Consider the following 9,017-nt stretch of genomic DNA (forward strand, 5'->3'; position numbering starts at 1 on the left):
AAAAACTCTAAAAGATCATTGAAGTTAAAATTAAAGAAATATTATTTCTGACAACTCTTTTTGAAAATATATTAATAGAATGATAGATGTTTTAAAAGAAGTATTTTAAGAAATGGCATAATATTATATTTGGGAAAAATGACTAAAAATAATTGGTAGAGAAGAAATTACTTGTTACTTGATAAAGTTAAATTGTTTTCATAAGTTTATACTCTATATTCTTCAATATATTTTTACCCAAACCAACATGCTCAGTTTTGACAAGAATGTAGTGAAGTATATGAAGACAACACTCAACTGCAAGGCTGGTTGGTTTAAACTGCAATTTCGGCAGTTCAAACCCACCAGTAGCTCCTTGTAAACTGTATGCAGAGTCACTATGAGTCAGAACTAACTTGACGGCACTTAACAGCAACAACATTTTTTAAAACTCTGAAATTTTTTCAGTGGAATATTGTTTACAAACAAACAAAAAAATGTTATAAAAACCAGTTGCTATTAAATTCTGACTCATGGAGACCACTGCAGTTAAATTGAATGAAATAAACATGCACATATCAAAATAAGTAAATATTAAAAAGCATTGACTAGCAAAAAGAAAGTTGCAAAGGTATGAAAGGCTACATACAGTATAATGTGATAGATGAGCATTGTAAAACAAAATGATAGTACATTGTATTCAGGAATATATGCCTTTGTAGGGAAACTACTAACATATGCACAAGAATGATACAAAACAAATTCATTAAGTCTCTATCTTTGAGGAGCGATGCTAGGATAGGGCAAAGGGGTGACGATATGGAGATATAAAAAAATATATTGGAAAATGTGAATGTCTGCTTAATATTGGTGATGAAAACAGAGGCCTGTTACATTATGACTGTACTTTTTTGCAAGTTTTATGTTTCATACAAAACATTTCATATTTTTTAAAAGGGAAAGAAAAGTGGACATAAGCAAGAGATGAGAGAAAAGCCAAACAGTAAATATAATCATTTTCTTTAAACTGAAATATATTTATGATTTTTCAAAAGCCATTTATTATAGATTTATTATGTGACATGTTTGGGTTAGGAATTTGTACAAAATTCTAATTTTAAAACTATGCCAATAGTAATTATAGGCAGTCCCTGGGTTACAAATATCTGATGTACATATATTCCCTTGTTACAAACCAGGCCCTGGAATGCCTATTATATTTAAGTTTTGAGGTACATATTAAATACATTGTTTGTAATAACAAACAGGAACTACTTTGCAACACACATCAAAACATTGTTACTATTACACTATAGAAGTTTTAGTGTACCTGGAAGTCTTTCTTTAATGTTTTTTATACATAGAAAGGTGCACTGTATACTACATACTAAGACAAGCAATGGAGTCCTGGTATGGCACTCTAGGATAAGCAGTGGACTACTAACTGCAAGGTGGGCAGTTCAAACCCACCAGCCGCTCCTCAGATACCTTTGATCCCTGTGAGTTGTTATAGATTCAATGGCACTTAACTGCAATAACAAATACAAATATTTAACTAAATATATGAACCATACCTAAGTGTTTCACTTTACATACGAATTTGACTTTAAGAGATTTAGGAAAGGAACTTGTTAATAATCTAGGGACTGCCTGTACGCAAGTATTATTTAATAGGAACAATGATACCTTATGGCTTCAACCAGTTAAGGACAGTAGGGAGACATTATTTTGTATGATGCATATCAGTCTAAGTCTTCAATAACTGCTAGATTGTTCCTGTGTAATTGGATGGCTGCTGAAGCTTTTAAGGACATACCGCTATTCATTCACTCCGCTTCTTTCTTATGATTCAGTGAAAACTAAACCATCTGTTGTAATGAATATAAGGCTTCCTGCTCTCAATTTTGTCTTCTGATCCCTCCACTAAATGTTGGTTGTCACTTTCAATTTAGAAAAACATCATTATACTCTCCAATTTCTCCTTTAGAATTTTCCTGTGAGGATCTCAAAGCACTTTATCTACTTCTGAAAGGCACTGCAGTTTTGCCAGGATATTCCTTTTTGGTTATTAGTCCCATTTTATAGACTGGGAAAATTGAGATTTCAGGGAGTCCCAGGGATTTGTAGCTACTACTTTGAAAATTACAACCAGGCAAAAACAAAAAATATGAGTTGCTCCTCAAGGACCTAAAATGTCAACACTGGGCAGTGCTCTATGAAAAAAAATTCAGAAGAATGTTCACAGCATTTAAATGTAACCTGACGGACTTTGTGTCAGCCATACTGACAGGTTTTCAGCACTTTTCCACTTGCAAGATGTGGGTGGTCTTCAAGCTGCGGTCCCTAGTAGAGCCGCTTAATCAGTTGGGTGGGACTGAAGAAGACAGCTACTTGGGAAAGAGGAGTTTGGAGGGTGAATAGGAGTTAGAAAACGTTTTTCCTAATGAAATTAGGCCTTACAAGGGACAACCTGGACCTTAGAAGGGGAAGGAATCATTGAGAATGAATCTAGGGTTTAAAGTTGTAGCAGTAAATAAAAATATTTGGATTTTTATTCATAGAAAGGGAATCAGAGAACAGGTAACCTTAATAACAAAACTAACCATAAATAAGGAGTTTAAAAATGAGTTTTCAGTTTTCCTAAAATACTTCTTTCCCTTTCTTCTCGTCTTTTTTCCTTTTTCTACTCTTCTTCTATCCTTTATTATAATAATTATTATTTTTTTGTCCTCATGTGGCACTGTAGGATAACCACTGGACTGCTGACTGCAAGGTCGGTGGTTCAAACCTCTCAGCCACTCTTTGGAAATCCTATACAGAGTCACTATGAATCAGAACTAACTCAATGGCAATTAACAACAACCACAATGTCTATTAAGAGTCCTGACAACACAGTGATTAAGCACTTGCCTGGTAACCAGAAGGTTCACAGTTTGAACCCACTACCTGCTGTACAGGAAGGAAATAAGGCAGTCTGCTTCCATAAAAATTGGTGGTGGTGTGCAGTAGAGACGGTTCGAATTCATAGTTACCTTGTACAGGGTTTCTGAAGCTGTAAATCTTTAGAGGAGCAGAAAGCCTCATCTATCTCCCATACAACAGCTGAGAGTTTCAAACTGCTGACCTTGAGGTTAGCAGTCCGATTCATAAACATTACGCTACAGCCTTGGAAATCCTATGGGGCTGTTTTACTCTGCCCAATAGGGTTTCTATGAGGCAAAATTGACTCAGGGGCAATAGGTAATATCCATCAAAGATGGTCTATAAAATATTGCCAAAAGATAGCTCAGTAACACAGCCCTCTCACATCCTGACCCATGTGAGGATGCTCTCTGAGACTCCCACGTTTTAACACTCTTCAATTCACTTAATTTAAAATTTTCACTTTTCATTTTTCATCCTGTATTAAAACAGAAAATAAGCCTCTTAACAATTCTGGGATACATCTGGGTGTTGAGCATAAAATTTAGCCTATCATTTTAAAGAAAATATAGCCTTTATATCATGTGTAGATGTTAGATGGACAAAAGTTAACTAAGCTATATTAAAGAGTAAACAATTATTGGCTTAATTGTGTAAGAACAAACTTCTGTTTTGTTAAAATAAACTATTTATTTGGAATGACCAAATTTCACTCTCCTATTTGAAGACTATCTGGCTAGTTCCCTAAATGTGAACACTCTTCAAAAAGAAGCCTTATGAGGTTCTGGCTTGTCCTTTTTATTGACAGATTCAGATCTCAACTACATCAGGCTATCTCTTAAGTCTCTTTGTTAGGGACCAGCAATAAATTACCTGAGGTCAAGTTCTGTTTATATAGTGGACTGTTCAGAGAGAATTACCTTCTTGACTTAATAGTTTCCTTTCGGGTGACATTTCTCCCTGAAAGAAGACAAATTGTCTAAGGTCAGCCTGCAGATCAGCTCCGAGTGTAGGAGGAAATTGTAGTGGATCAGCTAAATTGCACCAGCTCTGCCAACCAGCATCAGGCAGCATGCCGCCAGTCAGAGCCTGCCCTAAGGGACTCCAGTGAGCCCAGTGGCCTGGGGGCTGCTGCTCCCTGAAACAGGAGAGTTTTCAAATATTTCTCTTTGGTTGCTCTTGAATTTTATTTCCCCCGTAAAGGCACTCTACCAGTAAGTAAATGAACTCTATTGGTTGGTTCAGTGCTGGGTTACGTTGAAAGTTTATTTCCCTTTATCTACTAAGAAAAACATGGGAGTTTGAATGAGAAGAAAGAGGGTGTCAGACTCAGCTTGAAGTTCAGTTAGTCTCTTCTACCGGCCTGGTGTAGTGACCCCCAAACTTCTATCCTTATTAAGAGAAAAACTTTACAAGTTAAAAGTCAAAGCAATGAAAAGGTTTTGGGATACTAAGGAAAAAAAAAAAAAAGTAGCAATTGCTAAAAAGAATTGCCTTTTACAAGAGAAAATGAAAAATAAAACAATCCCATCAGTACACCTTCACCTACAAAGGAAGTGGTGGATTTGCCAAGTAAGTGGGTGTTTTACTCCTACTTTAAAGGGGAAACAGGGAAAGAGAGAAAAACTAGAAATACAAGTCTCTTTTTAATTAAGCATTTTATCCTTTGAAGTTATTCTGATTTTTTTTTTACACTGATGATGTAATTTATGTAAATAATCATCTATCTATGAAAGGAGTGTGTCTGTCAAAAGCTGAAATAAAAAACATCCGTCATTTTGAAGTGATTAACATTCTCCAGATGTTTAAATCATCAGATTTCAGGAGTTTCTCTTTGTTGTGATAATGATATAGTATCCAGAACAAGAATGTTTACTTTTTTGTATGGGTCAAACGCAGATTTTTCACAATCCTATTAAGGCATGCAGTTCATTGTAATTGTATGTGCAGATGAAAGCATATTCAGTTATTATTATTCCCCTTAATTGTAAACTGCTGCTGGTAATTTTACTGTAAAGCTCAAACAAAAGGAGTGTACTTGAAAGGACCACCACTGCCCACTTATGTAATCAATTTATATATGTCAAGTTTGTACTGGGATGGTTATCCCCTTCTGTTACCAGACATGTGACATGCTACCACCCTGCAGTTCGGGGCCATGCACGCATGCGGCTGGCTCCCTTTGCAGGCTGCTTGGAAATACAGTACATGTTGGTGATAATGTTAAATGACAGTTCCAAACTATTTCCCTTAGGCCTGTTTGACCCTTGGGTTCAGGCTAAAACAGGAATGGTTCCGCTTACCTTCAAGGTCTGAGCATCCTCACCACTGGCAGATTTAACTTAGAGGCTTGGAGAAGCTCCCTGGAGGCCCAATTACCCTTATTAGGGGACCTATTGAAACATTAATGACATGTAGGTACTTCATTCATAAAGTTGGGCTCAACTCATGCCTAGCACTATCCCACACAAACCCCTGCCAGCTTCAGATATGAAATGTTTGCAGGGATTTAATAAACCCATTTGACTAGGGCACAAACTGACTACATACTTATTATGGCCTATCTAAATGAAGACAAGGCTGAGAGGGAGATTTCAAATCATTATGTGCCCAGTTCAGTTTTGTAGAACTGTATTAATTAAGAACAAGAGATACAGAACAATTTCTCAAGGATGGTGTATTAGTAATGTTTCTGTTTTTGTTTTCTTTTCTTTTCTTTTTTTGGTCTATTTAACTATTTACACATATGTTTAGGAATTTAATGAGGCCATCAATGGCCACACAATTCTTTATGCTTAAGTATTCCAACAGAGGGAGAAAATGTCTTCCTTTAGTGTTTTATGTGAAATCAAAGCACTACAAGGGTGAGCTGATGGTGAGTCAGATGTAGAATACCTTCTTGCTTACTGCACTGAAGTCTTGGTAATACGCTAATAATTAATAGTTACCATCTGCTATTCCTTGTACCCAAGCTTCGAATCATTCTATATTTGTATTTGAACACACACATTCCTTTTAATCATTCCATGACCATTTAAGTACTATGATAAGTCTTGAGTCCCTAAAATATTCTGAAATCATCCCCATCTGATATAGGCACTTGAGTTAGAACTTTATTAAAAGGAAAGTATGTAGAGTACACACTGGATTGGTAACTGCAAGACCAGCAGTTCAAACCCTCCAGCCCACTCCTCAGAACCCCTAAATGGGGTCTCTATGAGTTGGAACTGAAGCAACAGCTTTTAACAACAAGAACAATGTATGGTAAGTGACAAAGTACTGGAGCATTGTGCTGGGAATGAGGTAACTTGGGCTTTCTTCCTTATTATGTTCAAGTATTAAAGCAGATGCCACTCTATTCAGCTCATTGGCCCTACCTTTTATGGCATCTTCTGTTACATAGAAGTTACGGACTCAACCATTCTCCTTATGTAACCCCCTTAAGAAGAATGCTGGATTAGGGAATATCTGGGGATCTGATAATTTTTCTAAATTAGAGAAAATATTTTCTTGCAGATTTTTATGTAACATCCCAGTTTTTTTCCCCTTTCTTTTACTCAGGGTCCATGTTTTCCTGAGTAAAAGAAAAAAATGTGCAGAGAAATGTGAGTACATAATAACACCATTTTCTCTTCATCACCGCAGTTATTCATCAGTAACCAGATATTGATAGAACTACATTTCTCTCTTTACATCAAACAAAAATGAGTACATCATTTAATTTTTTTTTTTCAAAATGGATTCAGCTAGGTTAAGTGACTTACTTATGTCTTTTATTTGTTCATTCATTGATCACCTACTATTACTGGGCTCTGTGCTTGATGCTGATAATTCAGCAGGAATAAGATAAAATCCTCTATACTGAAAAGGAGCTCTGGTAGCGTAGTGGTTATGAATCGGGCTGCGAACCTTAAGGTCAGCAGTTTGAAACTACCAGCCGCTCCGCGGGAGAAAGATGAGGCTTTCTACTCCCGTAAAGATTTACACCCTCGGAAACCCTGTACAGGGTCGCTATGGGTTGGAATCGACTCGACGGCACTTAACAACAACAACATACTGAAAAGGGAGTAAAACCAATGCTTAGAACCAACGAACAGAAAAAACTGCTCTGCTTCTATTTTCTAATGTTTCTTCATTGTTTTTCATTGTTGTTGTTGTTTCCTCCCCCATTGTTTTTGAGCACAAAAATAATCTTCTGTTGAAATTTGGTTCTATTTTGACAATTAATGCTGGCCACACTTCTGAGAGTAGGATAGGAAATGGTCATGGGGAAGAAACATCACACAATTTAATTTCTCAAATATTTATCCATTTGCATTACATTTTTTTGGTCTGAGATCACAATTAATGTCTTTGCTAACACCAAAAACCAAATCAACTCATGTCAAAAAAGAGTCCTTTTAATAAGTCAAGCATTCCTATTCCAGTTTAACTCTAATTGGGGGCTTGGGGGCAATCTGCTGAACAGACTTAAAAAGGTTAGTACTAAACTTTTTCAACTTGAGCAGTTTTCTCACCAATAAGTTAGTATCATGGTATCATGGACGAGCAATGCTAAAGAACTTGGAAGTTCCTGAGCTTGTGAAGTTGGATAAACAATGGAGAAATGTTGGCAAGATATTTTCAAGACTGGCCAGTCCTCTTGGATCCCTTGCCAGTAGTCTTTCAAGAGACAGAGGCAAGCTTTCTTATTTTTATATGAATGCTAACTACATTTTTAATGAAACCCTTCTTTCCATCTTTCTCTTCTCCCAACCCCTTGTTTTCTTTTGTATATTTGGTCCCTTCTGAACCTATGTTGGATCTAATTGTTTACATTTTCACACCAAGGGCCTTGCAAATACTTCTGAATTATTTGTGTTGAGTCCATTTTTTTCATTATCTGAATAACTGCCAGATTAATCCTCTTCATATTCCATTTTCATTAATAAAGTCTACTTCTTGTTATGTGGCACTGAATCCATTAAGACTCATAGCGACCTTAGGCAGGGTTTGCAGGGCCATAAATCTTTGTGAGAGCACAAAGCCTCATCTTTCTCTCAAGGAGTGACTAGTGGATTTGAACTACTGACCTGGTGGCTAACAGCCCAAGTAACCCACTATGGCACTAGGACTGCCTAACTATTATAGAATCCAAACTCCTTTGCTTGATCTTCACAACATTTTTCATCATCACACCCTCTTAGAACTAATTTCTTCTCAAGTACATTATGTAAGTATATAATGTAACACTTTACTGTTTACAGAAGACCTTTGCATCTGATATCTCATGAGGGTCTCACAAAAATCTTAGTTTTTGATAAATCAGGGTTACTTTATATATGAAGCTCAGATATGAAGTAACTTGCCCAAAGTCTTATAGGTACTAAAAGAGAGCACTTAGACTGGAACCCTGGATTATTGCATCCAAATCCTAAATATCATCTAATGTAGAGATGTCAGCAAATTATGACCATGAATGATGAAGATAAATGGAGACAGGAAGGAATGCAAGGATTAAAGGGTATAGAAGTAAATACTGTAATAAAAATAACCCTGTAACAACAGAGTTCTATGGATAGATACATGGACAAATACATAGGCTGAATTGCTATGGGAAGGAGAATGGAAGTATACCCACAAATATATAAAGGTTTTACAAAAGATATTTGTACATGGGTATTCACCTTTGCTGAGAACACACCAATGAATGTGGTGGAGCATATAGGAGACAAAATGATAAAAACTTCTGAGACATTACCAACAATTTTAAAGCAATGAATGAGTTGCTGGGCCTGGGGTTCAAGACCATAGTTTCAGAGGACACTATGATAATTGGCAAAACATAGTCCACAAAGCCAATGCTCTACATCCTACTTTGGTGAGTAGTGATTGGGATATTAAAAGCTCATGAGTGACCTCCATGGCTTCATAATCAGAACTCGACTAGTTGCTGTCATTAGATTCCATCGAGTCAGTACCAATACATAACGACCTTATGCACAGCAGAACGAAACACTGGCCGATCCTGGGCCAACCTCACTACTGTTGCCACGCTTGAGTACATCGATGCTTCCACCTGGCCAATCCATCTCGTTGGGAGTCTTCCTCTTTTTCTCTGACCCTCTACCTTACCA

Source organism: Chrysochloris asiatica, unplaced genomic scaffold, assembly GCF_000296735.1.
Source record: "Chrysochloris asiatica unplaced genomic scaffold, ChrAsi1.0 scaffold00002, whole genome shotgun sequence".
Taxonomy (NCBI): domain Eukaryota; kingdom Metazoa; phylum Chordata; class Mammalia; order Afrosoricida; family Chrysochloridae; genus Chrysochloris; species Chrysochloris asiatica.